At 46.0% G+C, this 22196-nt stretch overlaps 1 protein-coding gene across 1 annotated transcript in view; it reads left to right on the top strand.

Moving 5' to 3' along the window:
- The first annotated feature begins 2676 nt into the window (after positions 1-2676).
- Il1r1 (interleukin 1 receptor type 1) overlaps positions 2677-22196 on the top strand; it is a 64311-nt gene continuing 44791 nt past the window's right edge. The window contains exon 1 of the mRNA XM_013351084.1: positions 2677-2954. The gene's annotated coding sequence lies outside the window, so the exon portion shown is untranslated. The remainder of the gene's footprint in view (positions 2955-22196) is intronic.

Below are 22196 nucleotides of genomic sequence, written 5' to 3' on the forward strand. Positions count from 1 at the left end.
TTCTTCTTCTTCTTCTTCTTCTTCTTCTTCTTCTTCTTCTTCTTCTTCTTCTTCTTCTTCTTCTTCTTTTCTTCTTCTTCTTCTTCTTCTCTTCTCCTTCTCCTTCTTATTCCTCTCTTTTTCTTCCTCCTCTTCCTCTTCTTCCTCTCTCCTCTTCCCGTCCTTCTCTTCCTCCTCTTCCCCCTCCTCCTCTTCTTCCTCATCTCCTCCTTCTCTTCCTCCTCCTTTTTTCTCCCTTCTGTGTCCTTCTACACCCCAATCTCTGCTTTGCCTACCCTATGAAGTCAGAAGCATCTCTGGAATGAAGCTAACTCACCCTGTAAGTCAGTGGCTCCCAGAAGACACTGTGTTTCTGAATGTTTTAGCTTGACTGTAAGCACATCAGCAGGCTGCAACCCCCCCCACCCCCCCAGGAGGCAACTTCTTTGTCTGATGGTTTCTGGTCCACTCAGCTTCCCTACCTACTTTGTATCTTCATAGGAAGAAAACCAAAAGAGGGAGAAAAAAAAAGGAAGAGAAAGAGGAGAGAGAAAGGACCGGGGTGGGGTGGGGAAGCAGGGGGAGCAAACAAGAGAGGAGGATGGAGCAGAAGTGAAAGGACATGGAGGCTCAGGAAGAATGTAGAGAAAGGACTGGAGGAGAGAAACAGGCCTGGAGGAAGGGAGGAGAAGGAAGGGTGGAGGAGAGAGAAGCAGATGCCAGGGAGGAGCCTGTGACTGGAATGGGCAAGGAGGAAAGGCAGGGAGGGCTCCTTCTTCACAGTCTGCTCCTCTTGCCCTTCCTCTGTCACTGCTCTCTGCTGTGGCTCTCAGGAGAGTCAGGGTTCAGATCACTGAAACCCTGGTTCACCTGCTTCAGCTAAAAATGCCAGAAAGATGCACCAGCTCCGTCTCTTAAAGTCCAGAGATAGTCTGGGTCAGATTGGTGAAGGGTACTTTCTCTGTCCTCCCTGGAAGGTCCTCCCTGAGTGTGTGGACTCCATCCTCGAGATTAGATCTGTGCTTGTCTCAGGAAGGCTTGACAAAGAAAGAAAAACTGTATTTATCAGAATACATTATAAGCATACATGACATTCTGAAAAAAAAAGAGGCACCAATAGTAGCTGTCTTCAGGGTAAGCTTTCCACTATTGCCCAGAACTAGACTTATCTCTGTTGGCTGGACTAGCATACATCAAGCCAGAGTAACCTGCTGCGAGTCTGTCCTTGGGCCTCCTTTCCTTCAGACCTGTGGCTGAACCCAGTGTTGGAACAGGTCAGCCCTTCCCAAACCCGCTCCACACTGGAGCAAGGGTGGAAAGCCACCTTTAGCTGCCTTGCAAGGCTAGGTCTTAGCATCCATGCATTCACCATGTGGCCCCGACTTGTCTCCCCATTGTAGGGAGCCTTGAAATTGGCACAAGACCACGCCAAGTTGCCTAGCCCTCCCATCCCACGGCAGTCTCTCAGGGTTGTGGTCTTTCCTGTCTGTGCCTACCTGGATCTTTAGCTTTTGTTAATTACCAGCTCATCACAGCTGCCTGGTGGCTGCCTGGCACAAGGCCTTCCAGGAAAGGGCACCCAGAAGGGTGAGGTAGACTATTAGGAAACCACACAGTTCCTGACCGGACAAACCCTGTTCCCAAACCATTCGTCTGGATCACGGTTAAAACTCAAAGAGCTACAGCAGATGGGGCTCCACTGCTGCCCGGCTAAGACATCTTGGGAAAGGAACTTAATATAGCAGGCTCATCTTTGAAACGGGTTGAAAACCATTTCCCAGAAGAAAGCCTGACCCAGATCCCTGCAAGCCCTTGCAGAGAGAAGGCAAAATCTAAAGAGGAGGCATCACCCCAGCGTGTCCAAGGGGCTGTTCTCCAGGGAAGAGTGGAAAATACTGGATGAAGAGATGGAAAAAGAGGAGGGGAGAGACTCTGTGTGGGGTCCCATGGAAGAAAAGCGGCAGCCAAGGGGTTCAGGCACTCACATCAATAACAAAGGTCAGCCACTGTCTTCTCCTGTTAGTGTGACAGTCATTCAGAGTTGCATAAAGACATCTAGGAAAGGGTAATGACAGTGACCAGGATGCCCATGAAGGCCTGTTGACAGGGCTTCTCAGTCCTGGAGTAGGCAGTTAGCGGACTTGCTTGCTGTGCTGACAGAGTCAAGATCAGCGTGGTGACAGGCCAGGCTCTTGTGACACTGACAGCATTCTCTTGAGTGCAGGGCCCAGGAGAGACAGTACGTGAGAAAACCCTGCCCTATCCTCCTTCTCAGGATGCACCAGGCTGGCAGGTGTGATGCCCTGGGTCCCATCCCTCTGTCGAACTGAATGAAGTCTTATGATATTGCCTGGGGACTTGTCTTAGTGGACATTGCTCTGCAGCCTGTGTGTGTGTGTGTGTGTGTGTGTGTGTGTGTGTGTGTGTAGGGGGATGGGATGAGATCCCAGGCCAGGCTCTGTCTGTGAAGAACACAGAGCAGGTCTGTAGCTCTAGACCGGGTGTAGGTAGTGGCCTCATTTAGACTTAATGCGAGGTTAGACAGGGAGAGAAAGCCTGCCTTGTGAAACATGGGAGACTATGTGCAGTCACGGTACTAACATTTCATAAGGGCTTGGCACGTTCGCTGAATGCTTCTGGCTTGCTGCCTAGCTCTGCGTTTCCTGTTCATAGTTCCCCAGATGTGTCACGGCAGGATTAAAGCCCCAAGAGGGTTCTGACACAGGCGTCGTCAGGAACCCACTTTCTCTGGGTCGTCTGACAAGATGTGAGCTGTCACTCCTGTGCTGCCCCCCAGACCCGGCCCAGTGCTCTCTTAGAAGGAAAGAAACAAGTAACGCTGTCCAGGACTGACCACAAAAGGGAGTTTTGTTTTGAATAGCCAGCATCAGGTCAGCAGACTTCATCCCGGGAAGAACCAACTGCTGGGTGATCTTCAGAGTTCCTGGTGCCCTGAACCATGAACCACACCGGCGGTAAGATGGCTCACTTCGCTTTAGGGTTTTCTGTCTCAGTATTTTTCCTTCTTTTTGGGGTGAGTAGAGACGTTTACTTACACGCCGATGAGCTAGTTGGGAGGGACAAACGGAATCAGAGTAAAGATAACATTGTTTTGTTCACTGAAAGAAGACGTGGGGTTTCTTGATATTCTGCGTCTCTCTGGGCACACTTACCATAAAGATGCGTGCATGAGCATGCTAAGATCACCTGTGATTAGGTTTCATTATGTGGGAGATTCACTGTGAAATACTTGGATACTGTATGGTGGTGTAAGTGCATTTAGGGCTTATGTGCACACTCCTTACCCGTTTACGCCACTTACACCTTGCTAATTTTATGTTATCATAGTCTTGGCTTTGCATCAGTGGCGATGGTTATAAGGGGAAGGGCATTTCGTGAGGTCGTTTGGAATGCCGCTGTGGACATGAGAACTGAGGCATCACTTCGCCTTAGTGGCCACCGTTTAGAGGGGCATGCTCTCACTCGAGAGTTTGTTGAGGGCCCTGTGTAGTTATCCCCGGGAGCTGCTGGTTCCCTATGGAGTCATTATGTACTGTATGGGCAACACTTGCGCACACTTCCCTCAACGAGGTTTAAAACACAGCCTTAAAACCATGTGCACGCCTTCCTATTTGTTTTGCTGTGCAGACAGAGTCTCACTCTGGAGCTCCCTGTTGGGAAGTGGTGTATATGGCGATAGAGAAGACTGTGTATGTACTCTCAGTGAGGAGTGTCAGCTTTGCCCTGATTTCTTCCTGGACACCTTAACCTTGTATCTCACCAGTTATATCTCTGATCACTACAGCAACAACAAAAATGGGGCAGAGCCAGAAAGAATAAAGGCAGGAAATAAGAAAACAAAGGGAGGGAGGGGAAACAAAATGAAGTGTACTGTCTTCAGTTTGATTGAGGTTCACAGATCCCAAATTATTTTGCGAATGATGCTTGTTTTGTGCTGTGTTGGTGAGCTTTTGGATTGCTAGCACGTGGGGAGGAATTCTCCCAAAAGCGAAGACAGTCAAGGACTAAAGTGTTTGGTATGTGCCCGCATTTACGAACTGGCCTCCTGTGGGCTGTGTGTTCAGTGCCAATCCTCCGCGTTCACTATAAACATGATGATCTGTTGGGAAACGAGGAAATGAGAATTGTCCAGAAGGTTGGGGAATACTTTCTGAGATTATCATTCTCCTTCTAGTAGCGTAAGTCATTTTTGAAAGCTTCATAAAGTCATTCTCAACCACACATGCACGTAACAGTCTGGGCCCACAGACCTTACTGGCAGAAGCCTGACAGTCAAATTAGAAGAAAAACTTGACTACCATTATCAAGGAAGCCCTTATGGTGAAGGGCTGTTTCTAGAAGTTGCCTTTCAAAAACTGGCAGATAGTACTTGTTCATGGTTATACAGGTAAGTGTATACAGATAATAAAAGATAGAGAAGAACGACACGTACTTGCAAGAGGAACACATGAGTGAGCCGTTGCGCATCCTTTGTCTGAAAAATCTGGTCTGACTGTTGCAGTCTGGATTCAGAGATTTCAGAGTTGTGGATTATGAAGACTCAGTGGCTGAAGACTGTGTAAATATTTCAAACTATTCTGGTCCCAAACATTTCAGATACGGGAGAGTTAACCTGTACCGCTAGTGAGTATCTTGCTTTCTGGATATGTCTGCATTTTTAAGAAATAAACCCATACTACTTATATTTTATTACCCTAATTTACCTTCCAGCAACATAGTGTGAGCAACTTTTCATGGCAATGGATTTCTCCCCAATGGGCTGGGGAGATGGCTTAGTGGGTAGAGAGAGAGCTCATGGTGCAAGGGCAAGGAACTGTGTTTAGTTATCCAGCACCCATGCGAAAGCTGGTATATCGGCCAGTGTCGATGACTCTAGCACCAGGGAGACAGAGAGGCAGGGCCTGGGAGCTAACAGGCCAGCCGGTCTAGCCAACTGAAGAGTTCTAGGTTCAGCAAGAAACCCTGACTCAGAATTGGGGGTGGAATAAAAAGGTAGCGGAATGGTTGAGGAAGACACCAGAGGACACCCTCTGGCCTCCCACACATGCCCACGTGTGTCCCGGCACACATGCTGAGCCCCACACGTTAAAACATGCTGCAAATCTTATTTGATCTATTTGGTCCATGAGACATTGTTTCCTTCTCTATTATCAGCACTGTGATAAAGAGCATCATTGCAGTTGAATCTTTGCAGCTCCTCATGAATATTGCCTTGGGATAAGTCCCTAGAGGTAGAACCCATTGCTTAATTTATCCTTGGAGTGCTCTATGTAAGTCCCCATCCCCTATGTATGAATACAATCTGGCAACATTGTCACTAGCCCTGATTTTATCTATCTACCATCTATCTATCTATCTATCTATCTATCTATCTATCATCTATCTATCTATCTATCTATCTATCATCTATCTACCATCTATCTATCTATCTATCTATCTATCTATCTATCTATCTATCTATCTATCTATCTATCTATCTACCTACCTACCTACCTACCTGAATTGTGCTAGCCTGAACAATTGGCAAAGGGCATTTTCATTGTGTTGATTGACTTTGGGAAAGAAAGCCTTTCTGGAAACTGGCTTCTCTGTCCTTTGGGTTCAATTTATCTTTTTTTTTTCTGGTTATTTAACATCAAAGTAGTGACCTTTTACCGTAACTTCTGCCAACCCAGTTTCAGAGGTCTGTGACCTCCTTTGAAAGTGTGCTGTGAAGGGGTGGGGCTTGCTTCTTTTGCTCTGACTTTTACCTGCGGTGGTGGGGGGACCACCTCATTTTTGTGGTTTTATCTCGTCTTTAAAGTTGACTTAGATTCAGCAGCAGCCTTTGCTCTGCTCCAACGGCACGTGGAATGCTGGAGATAAAAACAGTCTCCAACTTGTCCTTTTGTCGTCCATGTACATTTAGGGCATCATGCCAGCCTCTCACAGGCATCGTCGCCATCTGTATGCTTTGTTTTTGTTTTTTAAATCATCCCAGATAGGGCTTTTCTGGGGTGACCAGATTGATTTTTTTTTCTATTGAGTGTGCCTGTGAAGTTCTTAACGGGTGTTTCTAAGCAAGGAAACGGGGACTTGACCAGAGCATGATTTGAAGGGGAGGAGAACAGAGAGGTTGACTCTCTCTCCCCAGCCCTCCTGTGCCGATCAGGACCTGGCAGATGTTTGTCCTAGGGGATGAGAGCTTCTGCTGGCCAAAGCACTTGCAGCCTCCATCCCTTTTACAACCACACAGGGAGGAACCATTATTGCTAGCTTGTTCTGAAGGTTAGGAAGCTGAGGCATAGAGAAGTGACTTGGGTAAAATCTCATCAGAAGTTGGTATACAGGTAGGATTCTTGGTGCACACAGCCTTACCCTGGAGCCCAGTGGACTCAGGGAAGATGCCATGTCATGTGGTTCTGGGCTACTATAGTCCGTGTGGTTCACTTAGGTGTGTGTGCACATTGTGGGTCTTCTCTTTCGTTCATTTTAAAAAAAATACATGGTATCCCATATTTCTCTCATGAACTTAAGCATCACCAAAGATGAATCCCAAAACTGAAATTTTATGAGCCACATTCGCATGATGCCACAAATGGAAAATTCCACTCAGGAAACTTTGCTTCATACAAAAGATTACTCAAAACGTTCTGCCAGATAGTGCGCGGGACATGCAGGTCAAACAAGGGGATCTCGTGTCTATATCTAGATCTTGTCTTCAAGGTGTCTCTTCATCTTCACGCACATAGTCCAAGATGTGAAGAGAAAAAAAATCCCACATACTCAGATACTTTTGTCCCAGGCCAGGTAAAGAATACTCATTATTTTTCTCCTCTTGAGCCAGAGGAGCAAGCCAAGACCCAGAATGTCAGTAAATAGCCCACCATTCAACCCATCAACCTCTATCAAGTGTGCTTAGCTTCAAACCCATGGACCACGGGTTCTGGGCAGCTGTGTCCTATGGTTCGTGCTTCTTCCATCAAAAGTCCTGAGATCATAGTACTGCTGCCTTGGGAGGCATTGAGGCAGCAATCTCAGGCAAGTCGGCCTTCCTGTGGAGGTGAGGGAGAGCTCATCCTCAATTTCTCTGAGTCGAGAGGGGCTGAATACCCTGTCTGGGTATTTGCTTTATGTCCTCAACATAAAAATGATAGTTGCTTAAAGCAGGCCGGGAACTGTTTTCTGCTTCCATCTGCAGAGCCTCCATGCCATCTCCAAGGAAGTTCAGAGGTTCCCTGAGAAGGCTAGGATGAGGTGCAGGCTTAGGAATGGAGCCAGTTATAGTTTCTCAGGAACAATTTCTCTGTCTTCCCTCTGCTTAGCTGTTCCTGGTTATGATATGGGCACGAACACAATTATAGTGGATTTTTGTTTACTTTTGGTTAAATGTTTCCATGAACTGTTGGAGTTTTGAATAGAAATACCTTACCAGCAGTGTAGTGGATTGGATGCAGGGCCTTCTGCACTCTAGGCAAGCAGCTGTACCCCTGAGCCACATCTCCAGCCCGAACAAACCTTGTAATTTCAAAGTAGAATACCTAAGTACTAACAGCAGATGGTTTATTGGTCTTTATACATCTCCTTCATAAATGTAGCTTCCGGCATCATCTAGATGGAAAGAATATTGTGTTGCTACTGATTTTTTTTAAGTAGTAGGTGACACACAGTTTACCTACTTCTGTGCTTTAAGAGCCTGTTTGGCAAAGTGTCCCTCACCTCTCTCCTTTCTGCAGCCCCTTCTTTCTCTGGTCTTTTGTGACAGCTGCTCTCCTGGGGGCTGTTTGATGGGTACCCACTACTTCCGTGCTTACAGGGCACACCATTCTGTCCCTTTTCTCTGTGTCTAACAAGCTGCATTTTTAACTCTCCGGAGGTCACTGAAGTTGTTTGTAGCCTTTTGCTGTCCTCATTAGGATTGCAATGAACAACAGCTTGCCCCTGTCACTTTGCACAAGTTCAAGCACACGGTCTTGTAGGCCAAATGTGACTCAGATATGTGTATTTCCCATCCACTCCTTGCCAGCTGATACCAATGAGCAGCCCCATTAGAAATATCTGAGAGTGTTGCCCTTTGTACATTATGCTTCCCCAGTAAGCATGTGTGTGTGTGTGTGTATGTGTGTGTGCGCGTGTGTGCGTGCGCATGAGTGTGCATGCACATGCCTGTGTTTACTCTTACATGCATGTGTGGAGGCCAGATGTTGATGTCAGGTGACTTTTTCCATTGCTCTTTTTCTCATTTGTTTTTGAGACAGGGTCTTCCCTTCTACCCGGAGTTTGCTGTTTTGGCTAGAGTGCCTTGTCAGCAGGTCCCCAGGATCCACTGTCTCCGCCCCATTCAGTGCTAGGGTTACAGGTTCATGCTGCCCAACCTAGTTCTTATGAGGCCCATGGGAGCATACAAAAAAAGAAAAAAGAAAAGAAAAGAAAAAGAAGAAAATTGCGAGCAGCTGTCAGTCTACCCTGAGCCTGAACTGGCTGCTGACTACCAACATGAATGCAGAGAGTGGGTATTCAGGAGGGTCCTGCCACCTTGAGGATACCAGATAAAACTTAGACCTAGTGATCATGGCTGCTGATCTCCCTGAGATTCTGCCTGGTGTTATAGTATCCTCAGCATCTCAAGACCTGGAGACAGCTGTGTGTGTCATCCTTTAGATCCTTGTCTATAGCTGGGGGTGGGGTTATGGTCACCTCTTCCTCGGCACCACTGCCTGGGCAAATGGGGAGGCCAAGACTTCCCGGCTTTGATGAACAATGAGCATGGGCAATTATCCTTTAGAGCTGAACAAAGTTTCTAGGAAGTCCTGCCGACCACAGAGAGAGTGAGCTGGAATTCTCTTACAAATCATCTCTCCCTCTGGACCATTACCGTGGGCTGATTTACTTATGAGTCTACAGTGGTGGTTGGGTGTGGGCTGGACCAGGGCTTACGTTCCTAGTGACTCCAAGCCCATGTTATGAAAGAGACAACACGGTTTTGATCAGACACTCAGTCCCAGCTCTAGGGTGAAACTGTCCTAGGTGATCATTTGTGGCCAGAGCAGGGTAGAGTTAATGTGTCTGTGTGGGGGAGTGGGGATGTTTGGGATACGGCTTTCAGTCAATGTGACCCTGGGGAAGCAGTGATGGGGCAGGTTTCTGCCGACCCAGGTGTACCTGGGCAGCAAGTGGGTAGCTGTCAGGACATTTAACATTGTAGCAGCTTTGTCTTCTGGTCCAGGGAGGAGGACAAGAGTTATTTCTGAGAAGTGACTTGGTAAGCTAATACCAACCAAACACATGACCCAGACAGAACTGTTCCAGGCAGACTCATCAGAAGCCTCAAGGTGTCATCGACAGCACTGAGTGAAGAGGTGTAGGGGCATTTCAGTGGTATTTTAATAAATAAAGACTGCCTGAAGATCTGAGAGTAAAACAGCCTCACTGGTCAGCTTTATAGACCAGATTATGGTAACAATCACCTTTAATCCCCCCCCCCCGGTAGCCACAACGACACACATCTTTAATCCCAGTGCTGCTTGCCTTTAATCCCAGCCCTAGAGAGGAATATAAGACAGGGGGAAGACAGCTCTCAGACAGTCTCATTCTGAGATTCCGGGAGGCAGGATCACCCTTTCAGACTAGGTCGAGGTAAGAGCCAGTGACTATTTTGCTTTTTCAGATCTTCAGACTGAACCCCAGTTTCTGACCCTGGGCTTTTATTAATCGTGCATCAGAGAGGTAAGGGGAGTGTAGTCGCCTCTGGTTGTCTGCAAGGGACTGGTTCCTGAGGCACCAAAGTTCAAGAATGATCAACCTATTACACAAAATATATCTCTAGATATACAGTCTTCTGTGCTCCTTACACTGTTTCTACATAGTCTAATATCTAGACAGTGTAAGTGCTGCACACACGTTATCATGCTAGACTGTTTACAGAATAGGGACAAGATGAAACATCTGTGCATGGTCAGCACAGACATATTTGTTTCGGATATTTTCCACCCGTGGTTGTCTGAACACATGAAGGTAGAATGTATGGCTATGAAAAGCCAATTCTTTACAAAACAGGAGTCCAGGAAACAATAAAGCTTGACATGTATCTGTAGAAATTCTAATCGAAACACATACTTTAGGATTTAGGGATTCTTGGTGTTTGGTTTTCCTCAACCCTTGCATGATGCTTGTTTAGCCTTTGATCCCCGTGTGTTGATATTCGAAGGCAGGTTCTCCTGTAGATACTTAAATTCTGAGCTTAAGGCCCTCATACATGCGATTAGCACAGAGGCTAATTAGAAGCTGCCTAGCTTTTATTTGGCCATGTGCATACCCAACAAGAAGCCAGGCAGGCTCTGGCAAGCCTGGAGCCGAGCTGTCACCGGACAGGGGATCTGCAGGTACCCGGACCTTGTACTTCCAGCCTCCAGAACTGTGGGAAATATTCATTTGTTGTTTAAACCACTCTGTCCATGGTCACTTGTTACAGTAGTAGCAACAAACTGAGACACCGTGCCTCATCAATTCACAACGATGATGTGAACAGATTTTAATAATAATAATAATAATAATAATAATAATAATAATAATAATAATAAAAAATCATCTTCCCAGGGATTTCTGCCAAGGTTTGTCTGAATACTACCAGAACAGCCAAAGAGCAAGCGGTGACATTGTTTTAATGCTATGGGACATTGTTCTAGTGCTATGGGACATTGGACATTGTTCTAGTGCTATGGAACATTGTTCTAGTGCTATGGCAGCATGTTTACGTCCTTTGTGGGCACCTGGCTCGTTTGCCATTGGGGCAGAGGGTTGTTAGACTTGAACATGGCTTTTCTGTAGAGACACTGAACCTCTTGGCACTACATTGGTTACTCTTGTCTGAGGCTAGCAGTGGGGCTGCTCAGGCATTGCTCCCCAAAGCACAGCCCAACGTAACCACAAAGCCAACACATTCCAGAGCCATAATTATGCCCCAGAGGTTGATGTTGCCTCTATAATTGTAAAACTTGACTGGAAATCATGAGTCAACCACTCTTAAATGCTTTCTGGCCTACAGTTTTATTTGCTGGCCTGTTGACCTCGCTGGCTGCTCTGGAGATGGATGAGTGGCCATCTAGTCTTGGAAGCTGCACCTTCTGGCCTAGCCTCTTGGTCTAGGGACTGCTTCACCAGGAAGCCCCAGAACAAAGGGTTAGCAGACATCCAGTTCCTCTGTGTGACATCTGGGAGCTCTTAAGGCATTGCTTACATTTCTCCCATGGGTTTTGTAATTTTCAATTTCTTCCTAGGGAAACTGGGATTTGGGGATAGGAGTTATGTTTCTTGGGAAAATCAACAGAAGACTTTGGATTTGAAAGCTGGTATTCTGGACTCTCAAAGTTTGCGGAAATGACAAAGTGACCCAAGGAAAACAAACAGTAGTTTGTGAACGTAGTTTTTAAATATTTTAATATGGTTTTTTTTGTATATTTTTGTTTTATGGGTCTGCATGTATGTCTGATGAATATATGTGCTCCTGGAAGTGACTAGAAGTTGCTGACTCCTTTCATAACTACAGATAGCTGTGAGTCACCACTACATGGGTGCTGGGAACTGAATCAGGACTTCTGCAAGAGTAGCAGGTACTCTTAACTGCCGAGTCCCTATAAAGTTTATTTTTAAAGTGAGGTATTGAAGCTTTTGACTTTGTGATGGGGTTACATCTTGAGAAACAGAACATAAATTGGAACTGTTACTGGACAGTGCATACAATACGCTGGCCTTGCCAAACACCGCTGCTTGGAGCACAGCAGACTCTCAAGTGACTGTTGATTGACAACCTGGCTGATTGGGGAATCTTGCTGCAGCTGCCCAACATTGGTTAAGTATGACATTGCAAACTAGCAGCCCAGCAAGAGATCCAGATTCACAACACAAAGCACAATGTCTATTGAAAGAGCATCGGAAGGTGTAAATTGCAAGCTGAGACCCTGTGACTCTGAGTCAGTCTACAGGAGAACAGTGTCTGGGCCATAAGTTTTCCAGCTTGCTAACACCAAGCAGGTTCAGGCTTCCCTTTACCAACCCTGGTGGATAATACCCACACCGGCACCTGTAAATACACTATCTCTTTTTAAAGGTATCACATAAAAGTCTTATTTTTCAGTCCCAGAAAGGATCAGCAGAAAGCCTCTGAGAAGTTTGACAATAATTTATGCCCACACTAATGTGTGCTTTATTTAATAATAAAGTATACATCCAGGCATCATGGGAAACCCACTAGCAATTTCTGTGGCTACTTAAACAGATTCTACAAGAAGTGGGTGGGGGGAGGGGCAGAATTCTGGTCTCACCATCAGCATCGCCTTTGTCTTAGCTGGTCACTAAAGGACATTCATTTCTCAGGATTTCTTCCCCAAAGAGGAAAAAAAATTTATAATTCTACCCTATGATTGCACTCAGCAGCGACAGGACGTATATCGAAACTTCTTTGACTTCAAATCTCATGTGAACCTGCGGTAACTACCTGTTTGAATCAATTTCCCTCAAGGTTTAAGCACTTTTCTATATGAGTTCCTGGGCTGACTCATAGGGAAGAAGAAAGGCTACAGTTTTTGCTATTATAGGCAATAGCTGAGGGGAATCACAGGCAGTGGGGACCATGAGCCTCACACTGAGACTTTCCCCAAGGTGATGCTTTTTAACAATTTGGCAGGGTCCTGTGCCCTAGATGCAGAAACTAGGTTGTGTGCCCTAGCATACAGAAACTAGGTTCACAGGACCGTGTAACACGGCAGGAAGTCGGCCAGAGGAGGCAGGCGCTTCTTGTAGGGCAGGATTCACACCTAATTGTTCCAGTGAAACCTGAACTCTCTTCCTGGCGTGGCCTTGGTCTGCACCAATGGATGGGAAACAGTTGGGGTCATATCCAGGCAACATCACTCACTCTCACTTGGCCATTTGCAGCTAGCCCTGGCTGTGCGTGGAAATCAGCTGAAGAGTTCTGAAAACACGAAGGCCTGAATCTCACCCCCACCAGGGGTTTGTGCACGACAAGCCGAGTGCGGCCAGGGCTTTCAGGACTCTGCGGTTATACTGTACGGCCTTCACTGCACAATACGGCTTGGGAATCACTGACCCGGGAGTTGACAGCTATTAAGCCCGTCAATTACCCAAGTAAACAAGGAGCAGGCTAAATCAAGCGTGTCTAGAGGGATTGCCAAATACTGCCTGCTGGGGGATATTTAAGTCCGTTTCTCAGAAGACCTTGGCCCTGGAAGTTCTGGAAAGCTTGGGCCTGCTGAGTGTGCTCCCCACTTCCCTCAGGAACGGCGAGCAGTAGGCATGTAAACAGGGCAGCTTGTGTTCATTTGACAAACACTTAAACATCTGATTTCCTTAGCTGGATAGAAAATAGCTTTAAGTGTCTTTAGCAAGCAGCAGGGAAGAGAAGAGAACACAGGCAGAGCAAAGTAGGGATGCAGAGGGCCGCAGGCAGGGTGGGGATGGGGGTGGTGAGCCCTGTATTGTTCCAGGGACAGAGTTTGGGAGTGTCCTAAAATCTACTTTGGGAGTCTCAGGGGTGAGGAGATAGAGGATTGGGAGGAAAGAGGAGGATGGGGAGGAGGAAGAAGAGGGGGGAGGAGGAGGAGGAGAAGGAAGAGGAGGAGGATGGTATTCTAAGAGAAAATTGCAAGGGCAGGACAAAGGCTGGATGCTGGGGAAGGTCTCAAGGACACTTAATAACCATAGCCACCTCAAGGACAAACTAAGGGACTTGTTTGAAACAGAAGGCCCAGGGCTGAGAGAAGGCTCAGTAGGTAACACGCTCGCCATACAAGGACATGAGTTTCCATCCTCAGAACTCACGTAAAGCCAGATGCAGTAGTGCAGTTCTGTAATCTCAGCGCCCTACAGCAAGATGGGAGACAGATGGGAAACTCCGCGGAAGGCCTCTGGCCAGCTAGCGTGGACTGTGCAGCCAGGAGCAACAAGAGACCCCTTTCACAAGTAAGCTGAAGAAAGGACTGGAATTCGAGGTTATTGTGGCACCTCCATATGTGTGCACAGAGGTCAGAGAGAAAGAACTGGAGAGAGAGGAGCGGTCTCAGTGTGGCATTGACTAGGCAGGTGGGTGGTCTGGCTTTTCCTAGTCCTAGGCAACCCCACTCATCGCTTCCTCTCTCCTTCCCTCTAGCTTCTAACACTTCCTCTGTTCTTAACCCTGCTCCTAAGAAGCAGAGGGCCCTTCTTCTGCCCCTGCAGCATCTTGGTGCTGCTAGCAGTGGCAGCAAAGACCTGAGAAAGGAAAGGAAAAGTGATATTGGAGGTTGGGTGGTGAATGCCACAAGGACTGTACAGTGCTGCGCTACATTGACTCCTTAGAAAATGTCAACGACTGTGTTATTTTCCAAATACAAGAAAAAACTGTGAGAATCATCCAGATTTGAGCATGATCAGAAAATATTTTCTTTTTTGCTTTTGAATGTCTAGAAATATATACTGTGAGAATTTTAATTATAAGAAAGTGCTTGAGAGGTAAAGGGGAATGGCGGGGGGGGGGAGGTAAGAAGGGGAGGGAGAGAGAGACTGATTTTCCTGGGGCTCAGATCTCTCTCTCTCTCTAGCTAAATCTAGTTATTCAGTGCCTGACATTGTGTTAGAAGTGTTGAAGGACACAAAGGAAGAAAAGGATGGTTCTGGACTCCTCTCTCCCATCTGGGCTTTCTGTTTTTCATTGGTGAAAGGGGTGAAATCATGTTAGCCGGCCTGACTTGGCCCTTGGAATTATGACATTTTCCATGTCAGATTGGCATGCTTGTAGTTTCTTGATGCCACTTCCTCGTGCTCTGTTGTCAATTCATAATCCTCCTTGTGACATGCATTTGGCTGGATTTGAAAGACTCTTAGATAAATAAGGAATAAAAAGCAATCACGCTCAGAAGGTGCTGTTTCACCACACAATGAAGGGTAGACACCCAATTGCGGAAGGGAGCAATGTAGTGTAAGGTCTTGGGTGTCTCTCTTCTCTTGGAAGGCTTGGAAGTTTTCAAGAGTTGGTTTCAAATAATGGGTAATACTGTTCCCAAACTCCTTGAGGTAGGCTAGTGGGCCAGTGAGCTTCTGGTTGGCCAGTTTCCCCCAGGGCCGGGGATTCCCACCACTGTGCTCAGTTTTATTTGCATAGGTGCTAGGGTTGGAACATAAGTGCTTGGGCTTATATGGCAAACACTTTACCAGCTGAGCCACCCCAGTCCCCATTAGCTGTTTTTTTCCCCCTCAAGCTCCACGCCCAGTTTTAGATAAACAATCACTTCTTTCCTACTTAGAGCGCACCTAAAATCGTGACACCTTCCCTGCCAGCCTGTGGGGTAAGCAAAAGATAACCACAGCAAAGTGTTTGCTCTGTGACAGCTACCGGTCATCACAGGAAGCACACTGGGCAGTGCTGGCCACCCCCTTAGGCTGCTCCTACCAAACTTCCAGGCAGCTGAAGGGATCCTCCCCCAGAGGCATTTAGCACTTGGCTGCTTTGTAGACATCACAAAGTATAATGGACGCAAACATCACTGTTTAGTTTCTTTGGATTTCCTGGATCACGAAACTGTTGCCAGCATGGGGCTTCAGTTACTTATAATTCAAAGAGGCGCTTTGGGACTGTCTTCATGGCCATTTTCCTGTGTGTTCCCCGATCTTTGGTTTATTTAGATGAATGTAGGCAGATGTATTTCAGGCCTGGAAAGTCTCCTTAGGGAAAAGTTAAATGGATTTCTCTGAAAGGCTCTTTGACTGTGGAAATTGCTGGGTAGAAAACATTTGCTCAGTCCCATGTTTCAAGCAAGCGCTTGTTTCAAGAGTCAGTCTCTTTTATTAAGACCTTGGAAAAGTATCAAGAGTGCTTACCTCCTGGAGTTTTCCATCAAAATCAGACCTCTGGTGTGATAGAATGTGCGTGTCCTTTATTGCAAAGAATCCCTTTATGTCTCTACATAGGCACGCATAGATATACAGTAACCCACTTTCTCCCTGTTCACAGAACCCAGTTGAAATTCCAATGCCTTAAACTTTCCTGATTGGAGGAAGTACCTTTACATTAGGAGACATAAGCAGACATTCTCATTCTGTTTAAGCGTGGTGGGCTGGGCACCAGGAAGATCAAACCAGGTTGAGAAGCACAGAGCATTCTGCCTGCTCCCTAGCTTTAGCGAGGGGAGACTGATTGCTTGATCATCCCCAAGTGGTGAAGATTCTGTATGCACTGGGAGTTGGGAGAGTTTCTGGGTGTTGAACACGTCATTAGAAGCCTGCCTGGCATGGACTCTTGAGCCCCTTCCTACATCCCTTGCCTTCTGTTTCTCATCATCTGGCTGCACATCTGTGTTCTTTGTCATAGTCATAATTGTATGAGAAATACCTGAACTGGTTTCCTATGTTCTGAAGCTATCCCAGACTGTGAGAAGGTGTAGGGACCTTGACTTGGGGCAGCGGAGGGTGACAACCTAGCCTGGGCATTCGGTATTTGCAGCATCAGAGGCTGACTTTTGTGACCAAGCTCTCTGCTTCTGGAGTCTTCATGAACAATTGTCAGTATCAGAATTGAACTGAATTGCAGAACACCCAGCTGGTGTCAGAGAATTCCTTGCAGGGCGATGGACATCTCCACACATCTGGTCACAGACCTGTGCTGACTATGGAGTCCACGTAAGCACAAGTGTTTCAAAAGACAAGAAGAAGACTTTATTTTACATATGCATTTAGCTTTATCAAAATAACACAGAGCCAGCTCTGCAAGTAGCAATTTAGGTATTTAAGGCATGGCCAGGATAAAATCTTCGTGCTAGCATTATTATAGATGATACCTTTCTTTGGCGAACTTAAACACAGTTTAAACGTAAGCTCCTACCACACTTTCCAAACACTCCCTTGTCTGTGGAGGGTTTTACTTTTAAAACATTCTGTGCTGCCTGGGGAAGCCTGGCTGTTCACTATGGGAACCAAATCACACTGCCCTTGGTCCGCCGAAAGTCAGAGAAGATGTGTAGTCTGTAGGCTATTGTTTTGAACTTAAGTACACGAGATTAATTTCTGGATGGAGACTCAGAGACAGCCTCAGAGAGATTTCACACTCATCTGTTATATTGGGAAATATGTGCTGAGCCTGGTGCCAGGTGGCTTTCTCTGCCCAACAGGGATTTCATTTGAAGGGACTTCACGGAAATTACATGACGAGCACAGGCTGTTAGCAGTTGGTTGAATAGATAGATTTTACTTCTTTTAATTTCCTAGCTACATTGAGTTTGATTGGCAAACAAAAGCTGCAGCTTTTTAAGGTGCATATTATGGTGGCACAATGAATTTATTTATTGTAAAATGAGCCCAGAAAATCAAGCCACATGGCATATCATCTTATATGAGCAATCATTTTTTTCCCTGTGTACAGAACATTTATGACCAATAAATGCACAAGACAATGACACTTATGACTTACATCCCAACTGTCACCCACAGCTCAAGTTTTAAGACTTCACTTTGTAGGACTATTTTTCTAATTATCATTTATTTATTTTATTTTTTTTTTTTTTGAGAAAGATCTTCTCTTTGTAACAGTCTGAGCTGTCCTAGAACTCTTGTAGACTAGGCTGGCCTCGAACTCACAGAGATTTGCCTGCCTCAGCCTCCCAAGTGCTGGAATTGAAGATATGTGCCACCATACCTGGCTCTAATTATCATTTTTTTTAATATTTAGTGTGTGTATGCGTGTGTGTGGTGAATATGTGTGGTGCATATGTGTGCACGTGTGTGTGGGCGAATGTACGCACCCATGCATGCACGGTTAGAAGCCAGAGGTGGAAGCTGGGTATCAGCTCCTACCACTCTATGCTTTAGTCTCTGAGACATAGTTTTTCACTGAACCTCGAACTTCCCATTTGGGGTAGACCAGTTGGCTAACACTTTGTTTTAGACCCGTCTTCACCCTCCTGCCTCCAAACACTGCAGTTACAGACGTATGACTCCATACCTGGATTTCACTTGTGTGCTGGGGATTTAAACCCAGCTACTTGCTCATACATGTCCAGCAAGTACCTTACCCACTGAGCCATCTCCTTGGCACTGGCAGTGCTAATCTGAAGGTAGAGAAGCCTTTGCATGGCCTGGCTAACTAAAGTAGGTCATGAAAAGCTTGCCTTTGAAGTTTATGACTGCACAGACTATATCCTCTCAGTTTGGGCACTTCAAAGAAACAGCAGTTTGGTTTCCATAGCAAACAGCTCAACTGAACAAGGCAATGGACAGACAGGTGTAACCCTTGCTTCTAGTCCTGTTCTCTCTCCTCGTCCACATGGCTCTGCATTTCCCATCATAATGAGCCGAACTCTCTCTGGAACCATCACCCACACACAGTTCCTTAATTGGTTGCTATGGGGTATTTTGTCATAGCTGTGAGAACAGTATTTCATCCAGTTGCCAAGTTCGTATATCAGATCATTATCAGTGCGAGTTTCTACTCTTTGACCCACATCTCCCATTGTCTCCCCCTGCCCAGCCCTAATCTCCATTCTTCTTTCTATAAATCATCCCTGTGCTCACTATTCTGCGTGGGAGTTCTGTGGCAGCCCGGGTGAACAGCTCAACCCCAAAGCCTCCCCCGACTATCAGGTCTTTCATTTACTGCCCTGTGCATTTGACCAAAGAATTTCAGCGCTCATCTGGCTTCAGCAGCCCACACTCCTCTGTGGTGTTTAAAGTGAAAGTATTTTCATATCCAGCCTTTGAGGGATGTGTTGTGTGAATATGTGTGAGTACGTGGGTGTTGCGGTGATGGTGTGTACTTCTCATGCCTTGTGTTAATGTATAGGTGGTGTGCATATTTCTTGTGTGTGTGTTGCGGAAGTGTCTATTGTATGCTGTTTTCAAAGCATGTGTTCTGTGTATATTGCTTGTACATCAGTGAGAATATTGTATATTCTGTATGTATGTCTGCTGTATGTCTTTTGAGTATATAATGTAAGTGTTCTATGTGTTTATATATGTAATATGAGTCTATTGTGTAAAGGAGTATGTTGTGTACATGGTACGGTATGTGCAGTAGATATTCTATATCTGATAAGTGTATGAAATATAAAGTATGGATTCTGTGTAGTCAGTCCATCTGTTGCCAGTATAGTATATGCTTAGTGAGTGTATATAGTATATGTTTCATGTATAGTGTGTTTTGTATGTTGTGTGTGGTATGGGTTTTGTGAGTGTGTATAGTGTGTGATGCATGTGTTATGTATATAAGTGCCTAGTAATGGACTTGTTTGACTAGATGTTTGAGTTTGAGAGATACTTGGTGGATGGGAGAGAGGATGTCATCCTGCCCGTGGGAGGCCCATAGTGTACATTCCCAGTGAACTGTCAGTTTCTTGAAGACCTGCTTAGTGTTTATTTGTCCAGCCTTCAGCATCACACAGAGGGAGGCTGCAGTGGTGGGAAAGATAGGTGGGATTAGATTGGTAAGACTAGATACCTGCGCTCAAGGCTGGAGCTCCCCAGGCACGCTCTCGCTTTCTTCCACACCCACTTCTTCGCTCTCTGGCTCACTGTGTAACTTCCCCTCCATCCTGGTGACTGTGTGTTGTTTGTCCACACCTTGCACGAAGTGGGGATTTTGTCTGATTTGTTTCCAAATACAGTTCAAAGACAAGCACACTGCTTCATACGAACCATGGCCACAGGGAAAATGTTTCATGGCGAATATATCTTGTTTAAGGATAAGAATAAATGAGTTCCAGAGTGTCTAGCTCAAGCCAAGGGGTTTCGCCAAATGCAGGGGTTCTCAAATCTTGGTATGTCTTGCTCAACAGCCTCCCAGGGTTACCCCTCTTGGGGCTCTCTTGCTAAGTATCCGTCTAGTCTCACGGGGATTGTGGAGCTGGCTTTAGTGAAATATTGCCTACATCCTACTTGGTCCATGGTGATTCAAAAGCCACAGTTTTCTTCCATTAGGCATATGACCTGACACATCTGGTGTCGCTAGGAGTTTTGGTCTCCAGCTAACCATGGGCTTTCCTAAGCCCTGGCCTCAAGTCTCCTGACCTCTCTTTAGGCCTCTTGAGGTTCTCTTGGCAGCTTTAGGCCCTGTCGGTGGTCTAGAAGCTTTGGCAGCATCTCTTCTTGCTGACGGCACCTCTTGCAGTTGTGTGGCTGCTGTTGCAAGCCAGCTGTAGCAGGTCTCAGTGAGTCTGTCTTCTCTGAGGGGTGGATTCTCTCAGGCTCCTTTGGCAGAGGTGGAATCATCGCTGGAGGTGGGGGTCTACTTTGAGATCTGAGCTCTTGTCTTCCTTTTCTATCTCTCCATCTGTGAGTCTTTCCTGCCAGACTTGGGAGGGACCTTCCTGGATAGCTCTGTGGGAGGCAGACCTCCTGGTCCACTTTGTGCTCTGCTAACCTAACCTTTTTCCATAGCTGTTGAGGTGTAAAGTTCAATTTGGGATGCTTAACAGCATACTCGGGGAGGGGAGTTAGAGGCCTTGGTTAGTCAATAAAGTGCCCGACTTGCAGGCACGAGGACCTGAGTTCAGATCTCCAGATTCCACTTTAAAAGTTTGGGCATGGCAGTCCATGACTGTAAGCCTAGCTTTGGTTGGGGGAGGGAGGTGTAAACAGAAGGATCCCTGAATCTGATTGATCAGTCAGTCTAGTTGAATTGATGAGCTTCAGATTCGGTGAGAGACCCTGTCTCAACAGGTAAAGACGGAGAGTGATCAAGGAAAGACCCAATATCAACCCCAAACTCTGCACTCACATGAAACAAGGATGCCGGCCCGAAGGCAACATTTGTCTTTTAGCAAAGACCCACCTATTTTAGTGCCTCATATCAACCCATTTAGGACTTCTTTTTAATTTATGCAATTTTAAAGTTAGAATGCTTCTTGAAATAGATATGTTCTAGGTTCGCAAGGGGAGTCCTGGTCCTCTTTTCCAACTCTACGTGCTACAGCTGTTGACTAATTGTGGACTTGAACTCTGTGCTGGGCTTCAGAACATCATCTTCTGCTCTATTCAGTTTCAAGTGCACGTGACGCTGTGTTTTTGTTTGCTGTAAAAGCAATATGACACATGAGTTATCTTATAAACGCTTAGCTTCTCAAAATAAATATTCCTGGGGTCCCATGCTTAAGACATTTGGGTAAATCAAAATATTAATAAGACATTAACATTAAGAACAGGGCTTTATTACTAGATCTGTAGAAGAAAGGGCTAAGGGAAATAATTCTGAACAAGGTTAATATAATACTCTACGAACGAAAATATTACATGGCCGTTTAAAAGGCTGCCTGTGAATGAAGTCTTGAGAACATATGGAAATCTGTGCCATGGAGGTCTTTCTCCATTGACAGAAAGCAAAGACTGAGTCTTGGAGGGCTTTGGAGTAGTTGATAGAGCTATGAGAGAAGAGGGAAGAAAGAGGAAGGAGTTGGAAGGGTAACAGGGAAATAAGAAGGCTCCACTGGGTGAGGTCATTCAAATAAATGTCACGAGCCCCTACACTGTTCCCCAAGCTGGGGAAAGTCTCCTTCGCGTCTCTCAATGCTGGCGACTGGGTGACACTCCTGGAGGCTCTTCTTAGCTACCACACATCCGTCTGGAACTCCCAGATTGTTTGCCATAGTGTTTCTTCTCCCTGGAACAGTGTGTAGTGGGAAAAGCACATCTTCCTTCATAATTTCTACACCGGCAGGTACTCTTAGCTAGGATTTGTTTTGGCACACACACAATATAATGTCTCCTTTCTTTTTGGGTATGGCCCACGGTAGCCTTGGTAGTTCTGTGATTGTTTCTTGAGTGTCCAAGGGAGTAAAGAGAAAATTTTCTAGCATGGGTCATGGGTAGTATTGAAGATTTGTTCAGAGTGATGTCACACTCGTCAGTGGGACTATCCATTGTGGCATGAACAAGGAAAGAGAAGAAGGGGAATAGAGACAGGGGCACAAAATACCAGGTCTTCCCTGACCCACTGTGGTCTTGTTGTTGAGATGTCAGGCGATGTGGTTGGGTTAATTCCTCGTATGGTTTGGGAAGTAGGGCTCACAGTAATGAACAACAGCAACACAAAAATAAGACCTCATGGGGGAAGTGCTACTGATCTGTTCTTCAAAAGAAAGATGATCAAAACTTAAGAGGATCTGTGGTATGCCATCTCCCAGGGCCCCCACCTATGCTAAATCACCATTTCTAGAGTCTAAAGAAGCCATTCTCAGTGGACA

Source organism: Microtus ochrogaster, linkage group LG2 (genome assembly GCF_000317375.1).
Source record: "Microtus ochrogaster isolate Prairie Vole_2 linkage group LG2, MicOch1.0, whole genome shotgun sequence".
Classification (NCBI taxonomy): domain Eukaryota; kingdom Metazoa; phylum Chordata; class Mammalia; order Rodentia; family Cricetidae; genus Microtus; species Microtus ochrogaster.